Here is a 23,270-nt window from a genome sequence, read left to right as displayed (position 1 = left end):
ATATTTGAAGGAAAACTGGAAAATTTATAATATGTGGAAATTGACATATTTGAACAAAGGATCAAAAATGAAATCAATAGGAAAATTAGAAAATAGTTGAGACTGAAAAAAACAAGAATTCAGCATACTATAACTAATGTAGCAAGCATGGTATGGCAGAATTTTATAGTGAAAATTGCTATTTAAAAGAGAAATAAGATCTAAATAAACTCATCATACATGACAAGGAAATAGAAAGAGAAGAAGAAACTAAGGTTAGAGTTGCAGAAGGAAAGAAAGATTAGCCCAGAAATAAAATAGAGAATAAAATAAAAAACCCAGAAACAGTCAATGAAACTTAAGAATTGGTTTTTGAAAAGATAAGTAAAATTAACAGATCTTTAGCTCAGCTAAGGAACAAATGAGAGAGAGAAAAATCTCAAAATTAGAATGACAGAGGAGATAATTTAACTGATGCTGCTTCAGTAAAAAGGATCATAGGAGAATACTATGGACAATTGCACACTCAAGAGCTGGATAATCTAGAACAAATGAATACATTCCTAGAAACTCAGCCTACCAAGAATGAATCATGAAGAGAGAAAATCTGAACAGATCTGTAAATAATGAGGTCAAACCAGTTATCAAAAATATTTCAATGAAGAAAAACTCAGGACCAGGTGAATTCACTGATAAACTCTACCAAATATTTTAAAAAGAATTAAATCTAATCCTGCTCCAAGTGCTTTTCCAAGAAATTGAAGAGGAGGAAACACTTCCAAAGTGATATGATGTGACCAGCATTACCCTAATACCAAAGTCAAAGTCACTACAAACAAGGAGAACTACAGGCCAATAATCCTGATGAACATATATTTAAAAATTCACAAGAAGCCCTAATAAACTAAATTCAATAGCATATTTAAGGATCATACACATGGCCAAGTGAGATTTATTTCTGGGATACAAGGAAGGTTAAAATATATAATCAATTAATAGGATACACTCCTTGAACAAAATAAAGGATAAAAATTACATGATTGTCTCAACAGATACAGAAAAAGCAGTTAACAAAATCTGACAAACTTTCATGAGTGAAACTCTAAACAAACTAGGAATAGAGAAATTACCTCAAAATTATAAAGGTTAGATTTTAAAAGCCCATGGGTAATATCATACACAATGATGAAAAACTAAAAGCCTTTCCTCTAGGATCTATAGCAATATATGTCTGTACTTATCACTTCTATTCAACATAATAATCAAAGTTCTAATGAGAGCAATTAGGTATGTAAAAGAAGTAAAAGATATCCAAGTCAAATAGGGAGAAGCAAAATTATCCCTGTTTGCAGATGACATAATCTTATATATAGAAAATCCTAAGGTGCCATCAAAAAATGCTTGAATTAATAGGTGAATGCAGTAAAGTTGTAGGATGCAAAATCCCTTGTGTATGTATATACTGACAACAAATAAGAAATCAGAAAAACAATCCCATTTACAATAGCACCCAAAACAATGATATACTTAGGAATAAACTTAAAGAGATAAAAGAATTTTACACTAACAACTATAAAAACATTGATGAAAGGAATTAAAGAAAAATCAAACAAATGGAAAGACATCCCTTGTTCATGGATTGGAAGACAATACTGTTAAAGTGCTCACACTATTCAAAGTGATCTATAGATTTAATGCTATCCCTATGATATTCTTTACAAAAATAGAAAAACAACACTAAAATTCTTATAGATCCTTTAAGGATCCTAAAAGGAGAAAATAGTCTCAAACAAGAAGAATAAAGCTGGAGGCACCACATTTCCTAACTTCAGCATATATTACAAGGGTATAATAATTAAACAGCATGGTAGTGGCATTAAAATAGACATATCAACCAATGGTCTGGAATAGAAAGCCCAGAAATCAATCTCCATCTTTATATTCAACTTATTTTTGATAAGGGTTCCAAAAACAGTCAATGGATAAAGGATAATGTCTTCAACGAATGATACTGGGAAAACTAGATAATTATGTACAAAAGTGTACTACTGTCTTATGCCATATACAAAATCAATTGAAGACCTAAAAGACCAGAAATCTCAAACATCTAGAAGAATGCATGTGAAAGAGCTTTGTGATATTATTCTCATAATAATTTCATAGGTGCGACCCCAGAAATACAGATAACAAAAACAAAATAAGTAAGTGGGACTATATTAAACCAAAAATCTTTCTTACAACAAAGGAAAGAATACACAAAGTAGAAAAGCAATGGAGGTTTTGGAAGAAAATATTTGCAAATCATTTATCAAGCAAAGACTTAATTTCCAGAATATATAAGGAATTCTCACACTTCACTGGTATGAAAACAAAACAAAATAAACAAAAATTGATTCTTAAAAAGTAAGTTAAGAACCTGAATAGATATTTCTCCAAAGAAGACATACAAATGGACAATAGCTATAGAAAAGATGATGAACACCAGTAATAATCAGGAAAATGCAAATTAAAGGCAAAATGAGAAATTACTTCACATTGTTAGAATGACCATTATCAAAAAACAAAAGACTAACATGTTGGTAAGGATCTGGAAAAATTGAAACCTCTTGTACATTGCAGGTGGGAGTGCTAAATGGTGTAGTAGTCACTGTGGAAAGCAGTATGGAGGTTCTTCTAAACATTAACAACAGAGCTACCATATGATTCAGAATTCCCACTTTTGGTTATAAATTCAAAGAATGAAATCAGGATCTCAAGTGGTATTAGTATTCCAGGGTTCCCTGTAGCACTATTCATAATAGCCAAGACCTGGAAAACATCTAATGTCCATTGTAAGATGAATAAATAAAGTAAATATGCTGTGTAAATGCTGCAGAATATTAGCCTTAAAAAAGAAAGGAATACTAGAATATGTGATGATGTGTATGAATCTTGAGGACAAGTGAAATTACCCAGTCCCGGGACCAAGATTACATGAGTCCATTTACCTGAAGTATCTGATGTAGTCAAACACATAGAATCAGAAAGTGGAGTGGTACTTGCTAGTGACTGGGGCAGGAGGAGATAGGGTTTGCTGATCATTAGGCATAAAGATCTCAATTATGCAAGATGAATTTGTTCTAGAGATCTGCTATACAATATTATCTCTGCTGTTAATACTGTACTATATACTTAAAGATTTAAGTGTATATCTCATGTCTCTTCCAACTCAGATTGAACAAGGAACCATGTATTTAGACAACTTAGACATGGAAAGAAGAGACTTTTTTTTTTTTAACTTAACTAGTAAAATTCTTCTAACTAAATAACGGACTACATTGGAAGAGATGGAAATGAATAACCTGACACTGTGAAATAATACACTTATGAAGTAGTCTTCCAAATCCAGCTTTTCAACTCCACTTCTATATCACATGATCATTTATCAAAACCCAGCAGCGAAATGAATTTTATTTGCTTAATATCCATAAGAAAATAAAATAAGTAAGATAAACTTGTAACGGATATTGTTGATTTGCTTATTCCAACTCTATACCCATTTTACAGATGCGTCTTTAGAAGTCTTTTGAAGTTCAGGACTCTAATTAACCTGGTCCATGGTAAGAATCCAACTCAGAATGATAGAAAATATCAGTATACATCATTACAATACCACAGTATAGTTTAAAATAATAGAATTTGCAAAAAGAATGGAAAGCAATTGTAACTAAATAATCAAAATAGTTGCATTTGTAAAGAACATGAAAGAAAATTGGAGTGCTACCATAATTATTTGTTTGATTTTAGTAATGTTATTTAACTCTGGTTTTATTCTTTGAGTGTTAAGCTAATGAGCCATTTTTTTCCTATTACATCATATGAAGATCTAATCAGAAAATAGAGAAGTTTAAAACATGAATGCTACTTGGTGTGTGTGTGTGTGCATGAGAGAGAGAGAGAGAGAGAGAGAGAGAGAGAGAGAGAGAGAGAGAGAGAGAGAGAAAGAGAGAGAGAGAGAGAGAGAGAGAGAGAGAGAGAGAGAGAGAGAGAAAGAGAGAGAGAAATAGAATTTTTACAGGGAAACACATTGTTAAAAGTTTTTCCTGGATTTGATTCTTAGATCACCGTGTTAATTTCAGCAGAATGCTGGAGAGTCCATACTTTCAGTCAAGAGTTATCAATGGTTATGTAGAAAAGTTAAGTAGTTCTTAAATTCCACGTCAGAAAAAAATTCTTAAGTATATTTCAAAAATCTAAATCAAGATTAATGCTGATGGTGAAATTTTCCTTCTAGGACAGTGGAAAAATTGAATAGAGAAGTCATGAAGAAAAATAGGCCAAAAAATGTATCTTTCACTTGCATTTGCTGTTAACCAGGGACTTAGAGTCACTCTTACTATGAATGAGATAATATGAAAAGGGACCTAGAAAACACAAGAAACTAGAAGGGGATTGTGATTCTCAAGGAATTCACAGTTACGTATTCAAGAGGAAAAAACAGTCTAAGAAAACACCAGGAAAAAAACCTATAAAATACCATATAATTGTCAAATAAATTTTACCCAGGTTCCAAATACCCAGGTTCCAAATATGAGAGAAGATTTAGACAAGGGAGGGTTTATAAACAATATAAAATTTAAATTGGAGCTAAACTCTGAAGAGGTAGTGGAAGGAAATTCCTGTGGTAAAGCAAATCCTGTTAATTAATATGAGGTTTAATAACAGCATTGTCTTATAGGTTGGGTCCTTCAGAACTGAGTTGTTTAGAAACACTGAAATTTCTCCTTTCCTTTCTTCTTTAAAAATTTTGCCTAGGTACAAATGCAGAGAGGAGTTTGTTTTGTTGAATTTCATTTTTGGTACAAATACCATTTTGTGGAAAAACTATAGATGAGAATTGACAGAATTTAAAACAATTTCGCCTGTCTTGTTATCATACTATATTATGTGGTATGTGCTAGCTGTGTTGTCTATGTAGTTTCATGATCTTTCTTTTGTCACAAGACTTTTGACCTTTATTAACAGTGTTATACAATGTGACACAGAAGGTACCGGGCTGCCTGAATCAGCATGAAGGCAACTTGAAATAACGATATAAATGGAAGAGTCTTAAAAGATCTTATTTATCCATTCATCATTTCAAGGACATCTGGGTGGTTCCACAATCTGGCTATTGCGAATTGAGCAGTTATGAACATTGATGTGGCTGTATCTCTGTAGTATGCTGATTTTAAGTCCTTTGGGTATAGACCAAGGAGTGGGATAGCTGGGTCAAATGGTGGTTCCATTCCAAGCTTTCTGAGGAATCTCCATACTGCTTTCCAGAGTGGCTACACTAATTTGCAACCCTACCAGCAATGTATGAGTGTGCCTTTTTCCCCACATCCTCGCCAACACCTATTGTTACTTTTGTTCTTGATAATCGCCATTCTAATTGGGGTGAGAGGGAATCTTAGGGTAGTTTTGATTTGCATTTCTCTTATTACTAGAGATGTTGAACATTTTTTCATATATCTGTTGATTGCTTGTACATCTTCTTCTGTGAAGTGTCTGTTCATTTCCTTAGCCCATTTGTTGATTGGATTATTTGTATTCTTGGTGTAGAGTTTTTTGAGTTTTTTATAGATTCTGGAAATTAGTGCTCTATCTGAAGTATGAGTGGCAAAGATTTTCTCCCACTCTGTAGGCTCTCTCTTCACATTACTGATAGTTTCCTTTGCTGAGAGAAAGCTTTCTAGTTTGAATCTATCCCAGTTGTTGATTCTTGCTTTTATTTCTTGTGCTATGGGAGTCCTGTTGAGGAAGTCTGATCCTAAGCCGACATGTTGAAGATTTGGACCTACTTTTTCTTCTATAAGATGAAAGGTCTCCTTCAATTGATGAATGGATAAAGAAACTGTGGTATGGTTTTTTTCAAGATGGCAGACTAGAGGGTGGCTGCATTTCATGTTGCTCCAGGACTTAGGACTCAAAAGAGGAGATATTGAGAGACTTGGGACCAACTCAAAGCCACCAGGTGAGTCTCTCCCATTGGGGAGACGTCCCAGATAGGGCGGTAGTACTGGAACGCAGAGAACTTTGTGAAGTAGAGTTGCCTGGTGAGACACCCCTCCCCCCGCTGGAGCAGTGAACACAGAAAACTGGGAGCTTTGTAGAGGAGGTCGCTCATCACAATGCTTGATTTCAGAGCAACCCGCCGGGGCTCTGGCAGCTGCCCAGAGGAGGGGCCGCATAGCCAGGCAATTAGGTGCAGAGCAGGGTCCCAGGACCTAGGTGGCTTCTTGGTGGAAGAGCTGCAGAGACAAGCTGAGGGGCGGAGCGAAGGTTCCAGGACTGCGGGCAGCTTCTCTGAGGAGGGACAGCCTAAGGAGACTCATCTGCGAAGGGCAAGGCTCCCAGGCCCAGGAGGTAGGTCCGGGGCCCTGGGAACATTGCAGAGGAAGACTGCCCAGCACAGGCAGCAAGATACCCCTCCCCCCGCTGGGCAGTGAACACGGAAAACTGGGAGCTTTGTAGAGGAGGCCGCACAGCACAACGCTTGGTTTCGGAGCAACCCACCAGGGCTCCAGTGGCTGCCCAGAGGAGGAGCTACACGGCGAGCTGTTTGGACTCAGAGCAACCTCCTGAACAATGGGGGGCGGGGGTGCTGCCCTGAAGAGGAGGAGGTGCGCAGTGAGTTGCTTGGTCTAGAAGCGACCACACAGAACACCGAGTGGCTGCCTGGAGGAAGAGGCGGGCAGCAAGTCGCTGGGGCTCGGAATGTCTGTACGGGACTCCAGGTGGCTGCTCAGAGGAGGGGCCGCATAGCCAGGTGATTAGGTGCAAAGCACGGTCCCGGAACCTAGGCGGCTTCTCACTGGAAGAGCTGCACAGAGACAAGCTGAGGGGCGGAGCGAAAGTTCCAGGACTGCGGGCAGCTTCTCTGAGGAGAGACAGCCTAAGGAGACTCGTCTGCGAAGGGTGAGGCTCCCAGGCCCAGGAGGTAGGTCCGGGCCCCTGGGAACGTTGCCTAGGAAGACTGCCCTGTCCAGGCAGTAGTTGTGGATTGTGGGGAACTGCCAGGAGGGGAACTGACCAGCGAGACCTCCCCACCGGGTGAGTCTTCCCCGCTGGGTGAGGTTTTCCCACAAGGACGGTAAAACCAGAGACACAGGCACAAACAGGCCTTGCCTCAGCCTGCAGCCTAGTTCCGCTGTGGTTGACCATTGGTCAACAAGTGGAGGCACCTCTGCCCACTAGCAGGAAATACACCCCACCACCCTAGAGAGGCCACCACCCTAGAGAGGCAGCTTCCTTGTGGAGCAGCCATTAAAAACTTCCTCCAAGACTTCAGGATACTGAAGGATAAGAGGGGATATACTAGAAATCTTCAGGGACATTATAAGTCAATAGAGGAAATCTGCAACATCTCAGCAGTTCACTGATACCTGAACAATATGAGAAAACAAGGGAAGAGAATGCCTGAAACAAATCTAGATGTTACATCAATAAAATCCAATGACAGCATGGCAGAAGAAATGACAGAAAGGGAGTTCAGAATGTACATAATCAACATGATAAGGGAAGCAAACGATGAAATGAAAGAGCAAATGCAGGCACTGAATGATCGCACCAATCAACAGTTAAAAGAGCAAATACAGGAAGAAAAAGATCATTTCAATAAAGAGTTAGAGATACTGAAAAAAAAACAAACAAACAGAAATTCTTCAAATGAAGGAAACAATAAACCAAATTAAGAATTCCATAACCACAACCAATAGGATAGAACACCTGGAAGACAGAACCTCAGATATTGAGGAAAAAATATTTAACTTTGAAAACAAAGTTGACCAAACAGAGAAGATGGTAAGAAATCATAAACAGAATCTCCAAAACTATGGGATATCATGAAAAGGCCAAATTTAAGAATTATTGGGATTGAGGAAGGCTTAGAGAAACAAACCAAAGGAATGAACAATCTATTCAATGAAATAATATCAGAAAAATTTCCCAAATCTCAAGAATGAAATGGAAAATCAAGTTCAAGAGGCTTATAGGACTCCAAATATACAAAATTACAACAGACCAACACCAAGGCACATTATAATGAAAATACCTAACATACAAAATAAAGACAGAATTTTAAAGGCTGTGAGAGAAAAGAACCAAATTACATTCAGGGGGAAACCAATACGGATATCAGCAGATTTTTCAATCCAGACCCTAAAAGCTAGAAGGGCCTGGAATAACAGTTTTCAAGCCCTGAAAGAAAATGGATGCCAACCAAGAATCTTATACCCAGCAAAACTTACTTTCAGATTTGACGATGAAATAAAATCCTTCCATGATAAACAAAAGGTAAAAGAATTTACAAAAAGAAAACCAGCATTACAGTACATTCTCAACAAAATATTCCCTGAGGAAGAGATAAAAAACAAAGAAGCAAATCAGCAAAGGAAGGAGCTATCCTAAAGGAACTGTCAAATAAAGGAGGAACCAAGTCATGTCAAAAATAAATGAATAAATAAATAAAATGACTCAAATGACCAGGAATACAAATCATATCTCAATAATAACCCTGAATATTAATGGCCTGAATTCATCAACCAAAGGACATAGAATGGCAGATTGGATTAAAAAGAAAGATCCAACAATATGTTGCCTATAAGAGACTCACCTCATAGAAAGAGATACCCATAGACTAAAGGTGAAAGGACGGGGAAAAACATACCATGCACATGGACTCAGCAACAAAGCTGGGGTATCCATCCTCATTTCAGATAATGTGGACTTCAAGCCAAAGTTAGTCAGAAGGGATAAAGAAGGACATTTCATACTGCTTAAGGGAAGCATAAATCAGCAAGACATAACAATCATAAATATCTATGCCCCAAACAGTGGCTCACCCATGTATGTCAAACAAATCCTTCTCAGTCTCAGAAACCAAATAGACCATAATACAATAATACTAGGTGATTTTAACATGCCTCTCTCACCACTGGACAGATCTTCCAAACAAAAATTGAACAAAGAAACTATAGAATTCAATAAAACAATCAATAATTTACACTTAACGGACATTTATAGAATATACCATCCAACGAAGAGTGAATACACTTTCAGCAGCACATGGATCCTTCTCTAAAATAGACCATATATTATGCCACAAAGCTACTGTTAGCAAATACAAGAAGATAGAGACACAACCTTGTGTTCTATCAGATCATAATGGATTGAAATTAGAAATAAATGAAAGCGTGAAAAACAGAAATTACTCCAACACCTGGAGATTAAACAATATGCTATTATATGATGAATGGGTAACAGAAGATATTAGGAAGGAAATTAAAAAATTCTTAGAGGTAAATGAGAACAAAGAAACATCATATCAAAATCTCTGGGACACTATGATGCAGTACTTAGAGGAAAATTTATTTCATGGAGTGCATTCAATAAAAGAAGTAAAACTCAACAAATAAATGACCTAACAGTACAGCTCAAAGCCCTAGAAAAAGAAGAACAGACCAATACCAAAAGTAATAGAAGACAGGAAATAGTTAAACTCAGAGCTTAAATCAACAAAATTGAAACAAAAGAAACAATCGGAGAAATTGACAAAATAAATAGTTGGTTCTTCAAAAAAATAAACAAAATTGATAAACCTTTAGCCACACTAACAAAGAGAAGATGAGAGAAAACCCAAATCACTAAAATTGGGAATGAACAAGGAAATATCACAACAGACACGATTGAAATACAAAACATAATTAGAAGCTATTTTGAAAATCTATACTCCAACAAAATAGAAAATTTAGAAGATATCAACAAGTTTCTAGAGACATATGAATTGCCTAAACTGAACGAGGAGGACATACACAATTTAAATAGACCAATTTCAAGTAATGAAATAGAAGAAGTCATCAAAAGCCTACCAACAAAGAAAAGTCCAGGACCACATGGGTTCTCAGCCGAGTTCTACAAAACCTTTAAAGAAGAGCTCATTCCAATACTTTTCAAAGTATTCCATAAAATAGAATAGGAGGGAACCCTCCCAAACTCATTCTATGAAGCCAATATCACCCTGATACCTAAACCAGACAGAGACACATGGAGGAAAGAAAATTTTAGACCTATATCCTTAAAGAACATCGATGCAAAAATTCTCAACAAAATTTTAGCAAATGGCATACAAAAACATATTAAAAAGATAGTGCACCATGATCAAGTGGGTTTCATCCCAGGAATGCAAGGTTGGTTCAACATTCGGAAATCAATAAATGTCATTCACCATATCAACAGACTTAAAGTTAAGAATCACATGATTATTTCAATAGATGCAGAAAAAGCATTTGATAAAATACAGCATCCCTTTATGCTCAAAACACTAGAAAAAATTGGGGTAGTGGGAACATTCCTTAACATTGTAAAGGCCATCTACGCTAAGTCCATGGCCAATATCATTCTAAATGGTGAAAAACTGAAAGTATTCCCCCTAAAAACTGGAAGAAGGCAGGGATGCCCTCTTTCACCACTTCTATTCAACATCATCCTTGAAACTCTAGTGAGAGCAATTAGACAAACCAAAGAAATTAAAGGTATACGAATTGGAAAAGAAGAACTCAAACTATCCCTGTTTGCTGATGACATGATTATATATTTAGAGGAACCAGGAAATTCCACAAGAAAACTTTTAGATCTCATAAGTGAATTCAGTAAAGTAGCAGGTTACAAGATCAATGCTCATAAATCCAATGCATTTTTATACATAAGTGATGAATCTTCAGAAAGAGAAATTAGGAAAACTACCCCATTCACAATAGCATCGAAAAAAATAAAATACTTGGGAATCAATCTCACAAAAGAGGTGAAAGACCTCTACAATGAGAACTACAGAACACTAAAGAAAGAAATTAAAGAAAACCTTAGAAGATGGAAAGATCTCCCATGTTCTTGGATAGGAAGAATTAATATTGTCAAAATGGCCATACTACCTAAAGTGCTATACAGATTCAATGCAATTCCAATTAAAATCCCAATGATGTACCTTACAGAAATAGAGCAAGCAATTATGAAATTCATCAGGAAGAATAAAAAACCCAGAATAGCTAAAGCAATCCTCAGTAGAAAGGGCGAAGCAGGGGGTATTGCAATACCAGATCTTCAACTCTATTACAAAGCAGTAGTAACAAAACGGCATGGTATTGACACCAAAATAGACAGGTAGATCAATGGTACAGAATAGAGGACGTGGACACAAACCCAAATAAATACAATTTTCTCATATTAGACAAAGGTTCCAAAAATATGAAATGGAGAAAAGATAGCCTCTTCAACAAATGGTGCTGGGAAAACTGGAAAACCATATGCAACAGAATGAAATTAAATCCCTATCTCACCCTACACAAAACTCAACTCATCATGGATCAAGGACCTCGGAATCTGACCAGAGACCTTGCATCTTATAGAAGAAAAAGTAGGTCCAAATCTTCAACTTGTTGGCTTAGGACCAGACTTCCTCAACAGGACTCCCATAGCACAAGAAATAAAAGCAAGAATCAATAACTGGGATAGATTCAAACTAAATAGCTTTCTCTCAGCAAAGGAAACTATCAGTAATGTGAAGAGAGAGCCTACAGAGTGGGAAAATATCTTTGCCACTCATACTTCAGATAGAGCGCTAATTTCCAGAATCTATAAAAAACTCAAAAAACTCTACACGAAGAATACAAATAATCCAATCAACAAATGGGCTAAGGAAATGAACAGACACTTCACAGAAGAAGATGTACAAGCAATCAACAGATATATGAAAAAATGTTCAACATCTCTAGTAATAAGAGAAATGCAAATCAAAACTACCCTAAGATTCCCTCTCACCCCAATTAGAATGGCGATTATCAAGAACAAAAGTAACAATAGGTGTTGGCGAGGATGTGGGGAAAAAGGTACACTCATACATTGCTGGTGGGGTTGCAAATTAGTGTAGCCACTCTGGAAAGCAGTATGGAGATTCCTCAGAAAGCTTGGAATGGAACCACCATTTGACCCAGCTATCCCACTCCTTGGCCTATACCCAAAGGACTTAAAATCAGCATACTATAGAGATACAGCCATCTCAATGTTCATTGTGGCTCAATTTACCATAGCCAGATTGTGGAACCAACCTAGATGCCCTTCAGTTGATGAATGGATAAAGAAACTGTGGCATATATATACAATGGAATATTACTCCGCCATGAAGAATGATAAAATTATGGCATTTGCAGGCAAATGGATGAAATTGGAGAATATCATCCTAAGTGAGATAAGCCAATCTCAAAAAACTAAAGGACGAATGATCTTGCTTATAAACGGATGAGGTCATATAATGGGGTGTGGGAGGGATTAGCGTTAGGGTTAGAGTTAGGTTTAGGGTTAGGGATAAGGAGGGTGGTAAGAATGGAGGAAGGAAGGACTGTATAGAGGGAAAAGAGGGGTGAGAGGGGTAGGAGGGAAGGGAAAAAATAACAGTATGAATCAAACAACATTACCCTATGTAAATTTATGATTACACAATGGTATGCCTTTACTCCATGTACAAACAGAGAAACAACATGTATCCCATTTGTTCACAATAAAAAAAAAAAAAAAAAAGAAATAATTGAATGGAAGCAGATATAGATGGTGTGGAGGTGGGGGCAAGAATAAATTTTTCAATAACAACAACAACAAAAAAGATTGTACTTATCCAATTTATCAGTCATGGTGCCCTCAAATTTTGCCATTAGATTCTCTCCTTTCAGTTAGAGCAGAGGTCTGCTAGTTATTACCCATGGTATAAATCCAGCCCATTCCACTTTTATACAGCCTGTAAATTTGAGTACTTTAAGTATTTTTTAAAATCTCTGATTAAAATAGAAGACTATTTTTGTGACAAATGAACATTTTTTAAAATCCAAATATTATGACCCATACAACACTACGCAGGGGGAGCTTGGATGTCACAATGATAGACTTGAGTAGGTGCAAAAGAAACTGTAACATCCACAAAATATAAAATATTGACTATTGTATTTCTATTTTACTGAAAATTTTGTCAACCTCCAGGTAAGAGGATTTTTTTTGAAGGGTCATATTTTAATGTGAGAACAAGATAGGTATCAAGATAAGGAAATTATTAACATATTAACACCCACACTAAGGTACTCCTGAATTTGTATAAGAAAGAAGATGACTCTGATCGGCTCCATAGCTTTCTCCCCCTTTTCCTTCAGTCTCAGTGTCTTCACAATAGTGTAAATGTGGGTTAAAAGTTAAGAGTATTAGAACCAATTTCTAATACACTTGTGTTAGGCAGCATTCTATTACTATAAAAAAATATGAGACAATCAACTTAAAAAGAGGAAAGGTATATTTTGGCTCACAATTTGGATGTTTCCATTTATGTTTGATAGGCTCCATTACTTTTGGACCTGTGGTGGGTAGCACTTCATGGTGGGAGTGTTGGGTGGAATGAGCTACTTTCCTTATGGTGGCTGTGATGCAAAGAGTAAAGGAAGAGGAAGAGTTCCACAGTCCCTTTGAGGGCATGTCCCCACTTTCTCCCACTATCTGCCACCTGTTAAGGGTTTGACTGAGGCTGGAAGATAGGTCTCCCTAGGCAGCCAGGGTAAGGGCCCTGGAGAAGGAAAGGAAGGGAGGGGGACATCAAAACAACCTGAAAGGAGGCATCATACTGTGAGAACATCCTGTGGCTTTCCACTCACTGACAGATGTAACCACAGTGACTCCACCTTATTTAGAACACCTATTTCTGTTCCTCACAGCTTCAACCATCGCCACCCTTCCTTAGTTACCCTTGCCCCTACCCTAGCAACAGCCAACCACAGAGTAGACCCTTACCTGAAGTGCTTCCTCTCCCCAACAGAGGAGTCAAACCACAAGGTTGGACCTGTCCTCTTAATTATGTAAATGAGGGACTTAAATTATGCACTTCTGATTGGTTTATTAAACTCAGAGCTTGAAGAGCTGAATTGGTCCTTGATGGCATCCCTCACACCATCAATCAACTGTGCTGGGCCATTAGCTATGCCTTTAAAAATCCCTAGACAACAGACACCCTTTGGCATCCCTTTCTTGGAGCCTCTCCCCTTTGGGAGCTCTGCTTTCTTTTGTTTTTCTAATAAATCCTGTTACTTTGCTCTCACTCTTGTGCCTATGGATTTCATTCCTTGAATTTGTAAAACAAAGAACCCAACTGCCTACATTAGAGTCTCCTAGTAGTACCATGGGCTGACAATCCTACATTAAAAACATGGGCCTTTTTGAGGAGACTTACCCAAACCATAGCATGGCTTAAACTTTCTCATCTCTCCTGCCACAGGACTGGAATCCCAGGAGTCATTTGATCGAAGATTTTCAACTTCCCAGATTTCTTCTGGGACCTTCCTTACCTGTTTTGCTTTCCCAGAAAGGTCCCTCTTTTCCATTTCTTCATCCTAAGAAAAGTTGAGGCATGAAAACCCTTGACCAATGATTCTCAAATCCTGATCTGTGGACCTCTGGAATCGCTGAGATCCTTTCAAGGGATCTAGTATGTCAAACTATTTTTGCATAGTAATACTAAAATGCTACTTGCTTTTTTCCATGTGCATGTTTGCACTGATGATACAGAGTAGATGTGGGCAAAAAATACAGGTGCTTGAATCAAGAACCAAAGTGTAATAGTCATCTTCGCTTTTTACTATCATGCATTCTCAATAAGGAAAATAAAAATAAAAATATTTTTTCTGGGTAAGGAATAAACTGCATGAGTTATTAATTTTACCAAACACCAAATCTTGAGTTTCTATAGTTTTAATATTCTGTGTGATGAAATGGGGTGTACACATAAAGTACTTGTGCTGTGTAGTAGTGTAGGGTGGATGTGCCCAGAAAAACAAACTTGAGTGGTTTTTGAATTGTGAATTGACTAACCGCTTTGGGCATGCAGTACCTTTTTTTCTTGAAAGTATGCTTGACAGACTAAAAACATATGTTAGTCATACATGGATATTTGGCAGACATTTTCTTGAAAGTAAATAAATGAGCCTGTCACTTCAAGGAAAACAGCTGATGGCGTTTGTTGCCTGTGATAGAGTTTTGAGCTTTTCAAGTTAAAACTTGTATCTACCCCAATGATCTTAACAGCTTTCTAAGACACTTCAAGACTATTCTGATGAGATAAATGGTGATATTAATGAATGAAGTTTTAAAATATTAACATAGTAAATGTGTTAGCATTTGGAAGAGATGCATAATTTAATAAACTGATAATTCCATAATGTACCAATGCTGCAAATCTTACATGGGTAAAATAAATGAATTAAATAATGAATTAAAAATTCATTATTATGTTTCAGAATTCATATTGCCACCAAACTCAAGATCTATTATTTATCAATTTTTGCTTTATTATTAAAGAATAGTCACAACTACCTGAGTGACGGCTTGAATTTTCTAGTTATGTGTCTGTAGGACAGGTTTTAGTACACTTCAACTCAAACTGCATATCAAAACAGAGTGCAAAAGCAGGTGTGAGATTTCAGTTGTTTCCTGATAAGCCCAACATTAAAGAGAGTTGCAGAACTATAAAACTGTGTCACTTTTTCACTTATTTTGGTTTTAGAAAATGTAGTTATTAAAAAATGCTACTTATATTAATGTATTTATTATTGAGGGTTTATTAGTGCTGTTTCTAAATAAATATATATTTAGAACACTTTAAGTATTAATTTCTAACTTGGTAAATCGGGACTGTTGTAATTCACATTAACAAAAAGGTTTTGGGGTCTTGCTGTCATATTTAAGACTGTAAACAGATACTGAAACTACAGGATCTCAGAGTTTGAGAACCACTGCCCTGGAGGTCAGACAGAGGGACTGGAGGAGGAGAAAGTGATATTCACTTTGTTTACATCTGAGGGAATATTACTCAGGTAGGGTAGGAGAAATTGGGTTGAGACTGAGTTCAGCTTAAGACAAAAGGAGTCAGTGGAGCCAACTCCATAAGAACTTGGGTTTTAAAGGAAAGGGAAAAAGGAAAGCAGGGAAGGGAGGACTTAGGAAATGTGTGCATGGAAGCTGCTGGAGGGCTCTGGACCTGGTTTGGGCAATGTAGGCTTCAGGTCTTTCTCCTACTGTTAAAAAAGCTGAGAAATGTTAACCCTGAAACACACATGCATTCATGTGCTTGCGCGCGCGCACACACACACACACACACACACACAAACACAACATTATCTCTACCCAGCCTGCTACAACCTCCCCGCACCCCTCCTATTAGGGGAATCAAGTTTGTATAAAAGGGTAAGAGCCTCCTTTCTCCCCTTCTCCTACCCAGCATAATCTAAAAACTAGATTTGACTTCACGTAAGTTTCAGGAGGACATTGCTCTGTCTCAAACTGAATTTTAAAACCTTGCTCATATGTATGACACATAACTTCATTTTGTAATTAGACATATTATATTTATATCACATATATGATTAGAACCCCTTAATTTTCATGCTATGCTTCCCCCTTTCCTATTTTATTTTAATCTGTTTCAAACACACAACTTTTTATGTTGCCTCAATTCCTTTTGGAGAATGAAGTGATATGGACATATAGCAAACAATAAAGAATAACTTTGTAGGAAAAAAAATGCAACAGTGCAAGAGATAACACTCTTGTAAGTGAATTTCATCCAAACTATAATAATAAATAATATTCAATGTTCTCTTATTTCCTTGGAATATTTTGCATTTTCTTTCATTCATGTTGAAAATACTCCAGTCTGATATTTTTGCTCCAGGAGTAAAACAGTATGATGGTAAAAATATGAAAAGTGGAGAAATGGAAAACTTTTCATACAGAAGTAATGGATTTTGGTAATCCAAATAACTATTATTTAATGTATTTACAAATCAGCTTTCTATGTGAATTTCTTCTAATAAATTAATTTGGCCATGCATTTTAGAACTATATTAAATATGGAAGTTGGTGAGGGGAAAATGATAAAAGTATTAGCCTGTCATAGGTGAGAGGAATAAGGAGGGATAATAGCCAACAAGAAATGTGGCATCAGGCTGGGGATATAGCTCAGTTGGTAGAGTGCTTGCCTTGCAACTGCGAGGCCCTGGGTTCAATCTCCAGCACCGGAAAAAAAAAAATGTGGTATTTACTTTCTAGATTTATTCAGATTTTTCTCTTTCCCATTGAGGAGATGATCAAGACAATGATGATATGACAAGACCTATGTATGAAGTTTTGGGGAAGAAGTATAGGACATGAGCCACTGACAATGATTTTGTATTCCTTTCAGAGAGAGGATCAGAAAATCATAATAAGATCTTCTAATAAGATCCTTTTATACATATGATGCAATTGCTAATTGTTTTATATAACTGATTAAACTTCAGAGTTTTAGGTTGCAAATGTATTATTTTTGAACAAATTTCTCATATTTTAAGGTCTGTTTGCATTCCTTCTTATGTGAAGTTGGAGCATTGTGAAATGCATCCCAGTTCACATGTTGTGTAGTGTTTTGCACAAACCTGGAATTAATTGTGCGTTTGCCTTTCAGGAGACTTGGCACACTGTGGAACTAGATGATTTTTTTTTTTAACATTAAACAAATGTTTGTAGTCCTAAATAAGTATACCTGTTACAGTCCCACACCTTGTGTCTACATAATGCCAATATGACCATTGTGAAAAACTGGACAAAACCAGTGCTTAAAAGTTGTTTTATTGAATTCTATTTTTTCCTTATCATCTTAATTTTCTTTCACACTTCCCCTTACTCAATGAAATAGATTTATAAGTGTTAACACCCAGTTTCTGTTTTTTGTAATGGACTTTCTACTTTAAGTAAATAATTGGGTTGACTTTAATTTTTTTTTTTTTGTATTTTTAAGGTTATAAATATTTTAAAATGGAAGTACATTTTGAGCTCAAAGACCAATTGATTTTTCTTTTTGGGATTCTAAACCAACAGAATTTCTTCCTTAAATCTGAATGAATTTCAGATGACTTCTGATGTACAATCAAACTCATATGTCACAATATGTTTGTATAAGCCTCTTAAGTTTGTGAGTGGGGCACTGTTTCATGGTGGCAGGAGGCGAAAAGTTTACACTTGCTCATTAGTAAATGCTTGGCCATACTGGTGATGCAATACAAATCTAGACAGATTGAAAAAGCTGCTTTCAAAAAATAAAGTTTAAAATATAATTAAATATTTTTTATATTAAAGGATTTTCTTTTTAATTCTTTGATATGTCCCTGTAATATAGTGTAATATTTAGCCCAATTTCATTTTTCCCCATAATAGAAAATCTAATTTTACTTTGTAATTAAATATTTTTATAGATATAACTTTAGAAAAATAGGCAAAATTGAATCTTCTATCCCAATTAACTGTTTTGTTTTGTTCTAATACTATTTTAAGTAACATACACATGTAAAGTACTTTAAAATTTGCAAACTTTTATGAATAAGTACACATATCTGGTTTTTATCATTTGAATACCCTAAATTACACCTAGTACTGACGTTCGATAACAAGGAATTTTAAAATAATTTACTGGACTTATTATCTTAAAGGAATTTTATTATTTTCATTCTAAATATATTAGCTAATGCTTATTTTGTAATGTAAAATAATTTGTCTGAGTATAGTGTAAATAAGACCTACAGTTTATTTGTATGTGACCAAAGAACTTGCTATAACTGTTGGCTTCTACAGGGGCAGTTTTGATTTTACCTAGAAGCCAACTAAGATACATTCAATCTCAGAATCTTTAATAGAAGAATTACTATATCTAAACATGAATGCAGTGGAATATATATTTGAGTTAGGCTGTTAACATAACGTGGAGTTAATTACACAAAATAACTTTTTAAAAATTATTTTTGAGACTCAAAATACACTGTCTAGGGAAAATAATGATTTTTATGGGTAGAATTTTACATAAACAAAGAAAACTTTAGTGGCCCTAACTCTGAATTTTGGGTTGCTAGAGCTCAGGCATAACTAGATTGCTGATATTAGGACTTGTACTCACAGTGAACTGTCTAGTGGTCACATTGTTTACCTCAAGTACAAAAGGGCAAGGAGGTGCAAACCTGAGAACTTAGAACAATGAAACAAAATGAAGACAAAAATGTGTTTGACTCCTGTAGCTAGTCTGCATGCTCTACAATCGATTAAAGAGGATGGTAACTCAAAGTCATCAGATCAGTAAGATTATTTTATTGTAATAAAGTCATTTAGGATGTTATCTAACTTTAATTCTTTGATATTTCCCTCCTATTCAACATAAGAGTTAACCAAAATTTACTTTTCCTTAAAATAGAAAATCTTCTAATCTGAGTTGCAGGTTAAGTAACAAAATGACAGCCAATTCTTAATAATTTTATAATTATCATGAAAAACTGAGTTCTGAGTTTTAGATAGGCCCTGACCCATAATTCACTCTTTAATTATTTATGAACTTGACTAAAATTAAAGAATTATATGATGTTAACTCTAATATACCATTGCTAATATACCATTTTTGTTGTTGAATTACTTCTTTCACATTAAAAAATAATTAGGATAATACATTCTAACTATGTATTATAACTTTAAAAAACCTAAAAATAAAATTAAAATTGATGGGCCTTCAGTAGAAAATGTGAATAACAGAGCCTATAGCTAACTCTAGAAGGTCTTTAAATCTCTCTGTTTCCTCCCTCCTTTTTTTCCTTCCCTTCTTTCCTTCCTTCTTTCTATCCTCCATTCCTTCCCTTCCCTTTCCTCTTTGAGCTCTAATAATATATAACTAGTTTAAAAATGTTTCTGTACCACTTTGGCTAATATCTCAAACTTAAAAAATGTTTTTGTTAACAGAATAAAATCTACTTAAAGTAAATCTACTCTAAACAGAAAAATACTATTGTTATAATAGTTTATCAAAAACGTTTTTAATTTAGAGGCTATTAGAATGTAGACTTTAAGAAAATACCTAGGCAATGTTATATTTTATAAGCATATAACTAATGAAAAGAAAAATTACGTTTTGTCTAGTATTAAGATCAGCATTAATGTTATAATTTGTATGTTTTTTGATTTTCCGAAGTTATTATAGACTGAACCTGACCATACATTTTTTTTTATACTTATATTTTGTTTTGTTTCATCCAAATATTTATTCCACAGGTCAAAATGGAAAGACTTTGCAAGAATCATAGAAAACAGCAGCTACAGATCTGTTATTAAATTCATAATAATGAGAAACATGTGGATTGATTCCCATAAGTACTGAAGTTCCACAATTCGGGGCAAGGAGGTGAAGATGGACATCTGGGACCTTGTTGCTGACTTCGTCACTTTTTGGAAACTAGGACAGGTTGCCAAGAGAATCAAAACATGTCAATTTATCTCTCAATAGAATTTTATTACAGATACTGAATTGTGTTAATTATGTGTTATAAGTGTTGTCTTGCAGGTTAGCCAGAGATTTATATGTTAAGTTTAAATTTTCACTTTTCTGTTTGTCTCCTTTAGTTGGTGTGTAATTGTTTAATGAGCTGCTTCAATGATGTCTGTCTTGGGTGTAGTTGTTCCCAACTAGTACTATTTCCAGATTTTAGAAGGCTTAAGAAATCAGAACCCCTTTTCCCTCCTTAGTTAAAAATGACAGAGTGATAGAATGAGTAAGAAGAAAAAGAGAGCGGAGAGTGCAGCAAATTTAGTTGGATAGAACTTAAAGTTTTGACTGATAAAAACTGAGATTAAAAGAAAAATCTTTGATGTAATGTTACAGTGACTTTCTCAAGTCTCTGAACATGCAGACTGAGTTCACCTTCTACAGCAGGTAGCACCAAGTGTCTGGAGCTTCCCCTTGTACCACTCAGGGCACTAGGAGTACACAGCCAACTGTGGGTATCCACTTGTCAAGACAGGAGCAGAAGTCATCAAACTGTGCACATCCAGTTCCCGCGCCAAAGCTTACTGCTTTGGTCACCCACAAGATCTAAAGATGGGACAATGGATTAGGGATGTCCAGAGGAACCCCTCTTTGTCATAGCCAGAGATGTAGAGAAGAGATAATCTGAAAGTCCAGTTCAATTATTTTTCTTATGTGTGCTCCATCTGATAAAAGAACTGTTCCTAACCAAAGGAACTACATTCATTAAGTAATAAATATCCAATTTTAATTAATCAAGGCACATAAAACTAACAGCCAATTAGACAAAATGAGAAAAAAACTAACCCATGCTCTCACAAATGAGTTGATATTATTTCAAGCAAAAGTAAAGAAATTTCACATTTTATTTAACTTCTGGTAATATATTTTTGAAATTTTTCATCTGTGATAACTAATTAATACTTTGGTGACCCCCCCCCCTGCCCCAGAGACCAGGGTGTTATGGACTGGGAATCACCATCCCCTTCTTAATCCTTGGAGACCTAAATCACTCTTTAGAAGTCATTTTCCTTTTTACTCAGGCAATTAATGACATTAAATGTTAATGTGAAATAGCAAACCTTCCAATTCTGCAATTTTCATGATGAAGTTACAGTCATGGTTAATCAGTAGTAATCAAATTTACCAAGTGCTGAGTTGTTTCAAAATGATTCAATAATTAATAGCAAGAATCAAAAATAAAGTCAACTATGCAGGAATAAAGCAGTGGGTTCCAGTGAGGGAGGAGAGAAAATGGGGAGGTGTAGTCAAAGACACAAAGTAGCAGATACATAGGATGAACATGTCTAACAAACAGCATGAGGACTGAAGTTAACAAAAATAAATTGTATTTGGGATTTTTGTTAAATTGATATGTTTGATTACATTTGCTACCAAAAAAGAGGGTAACTGTTAGGAGATGATGATATATTAATTTACTTCATTATAGTAAACATTTTATTCTCTTTGTGTATTCCATTGCATTATGCTGTATGCTCCAAATATACACAATAGAATTTGTTTTCAAAATAGCAATGCTTTTAAAGAAGAATAAAATTATGGCATTTTTTGGTAAATGGATGGAGTTGGAGAATATCATGCTAAATGAAAAAAGTCAATCCCAAAAAACCAAAGGTCTAATATTTTCTCTGATAAGTGGATGATGATACCCAACAAGGGTATGGCGGGGTGGGTAGGTAAGAGAAGAATGGAGGATCTTTGGATTGTGTAGAGGGAAATGGGGCAGAAAGGGGTGGGGGAAGGAAAGGTAGTGAACTGAGACAGACATTATTATCCTAAGTACATGTATGATTACACGAATGGTGTGCATTTACATTGTGTACAACCATGGAAATGAGAAGTTGTACCCCATTTGTGTACGATGAATTAAAATGCAGTCTGTAAAAACAATAAAATAAAATAAAATAACAATGATTTTTCATTGATATCCTCCCATTTGTAAAAACACTATGCTGAGCTCTTTAACCTTGATTGCAATTTACTTCTCTAAGGTTCAGGCAGCTTAAGTAAATTGCCTATAGACACATAGTTTACAAGTAACACATTCAGTAATTAAACTCTAACCTATTATATTCCAAAATGTGTGCTATTTTCACTGCACTATTACAAGGAAAAGAAAGTTGAATTCATTTTGGCAAGAACTTTTATGCCTATTTATTGTACATATAGAAAACAAAAGGTAAACATCTTGCATTTCCTGCCATGAAAGATTAAGAATTTTAATTTATTCTAAGTAAATTATTTTCATCTCCTCTTCCTTGCTTCTTCAGTTTTTGTTAACATTGTATTTTAGTACTTCCATTAGTAATAACTTTTGTAATTTAAAATATAACTTTAGAACACTTGTCTATCAAATTTTGATGATATTTCTTGATACTATTTGATGGCATTTTAAAAATTGTGGCATGATTTCTTAGTCAGATTTTTGTTTTTCCTGATGTTTCCAATTGTCTTTCATTTTCTTTTTGATAAAAGACATGTATGGCTTCACTGTACCACTAAAATCATTTAGGTTTTTAACTAAAATCTATACCAAAGTAATTCTTACTGATGACATTCTACTTGGATTTAGATTAACTGAGCAGTGCTAACTTGAAATTACTTTTCCTCAAAAATACCTTTATTTTTCTTACAAACTTGATAATTTCATGGGATACAGAAATTTAAGTTCAGAATTTCTGCCATCAGGACTTTGAAGGCATTTCTCCAATTTTATTGTGGTGGTATTAATGAGAAATTTTAAAACAATCCACTTTATTTGTAACTTTGCTCTTTCTACCACCATAATCTTCCTTATTTCTTTGTGTTCTAGTCATTGATAAAGAATCTTTCAACTGGTTCCCTTGTTTAATGTCCTGAT

The 23,270-nt window shown here is 35.3% G+C and overlaps 1 long non-coding RNA gene across 1 annotated transcript in view; it reads left to right on the top strand.

Annotated features, from left to right (window-relative positions):
* LOC124962248 (uncharacterized) overlaps positions 1 to 22,116 on the top strand; it is an 82,738-nt gene extending 60,622 nt beyond the window's left edge. The window contains exon 3 of the long non-coding RNA XR_007104443.1: positions 20,140 to 22,116. This is a non-coding gene — a long non-coding RNA (uncharacterized LOC124962248). The remainder of the gene's footprint in view (positions 1 to 20,139) is intronic.
* Positions 22,117 to 23,270: the final 1,154 nt, after the last annotated feature.

Source organism: Sciurus carolinensis, chromosome 12 (assembly GCF_902686445.1).
Source record: "Sciurus carolinensis chromosome 12, mSciCar1.2, whole genome shotgun sequence".
Classification (NCBI taxonomy): Eukaryota; Metazoa; Chordata; class Mammalia; order Rodentia; family Sciuridae; genus Sciurus; species Sciurus carolinensis.
Note: the sequence above shows the minus strand (reverse complement) of the source record. Positions and strands in the feature narration are given on the sequence as shown.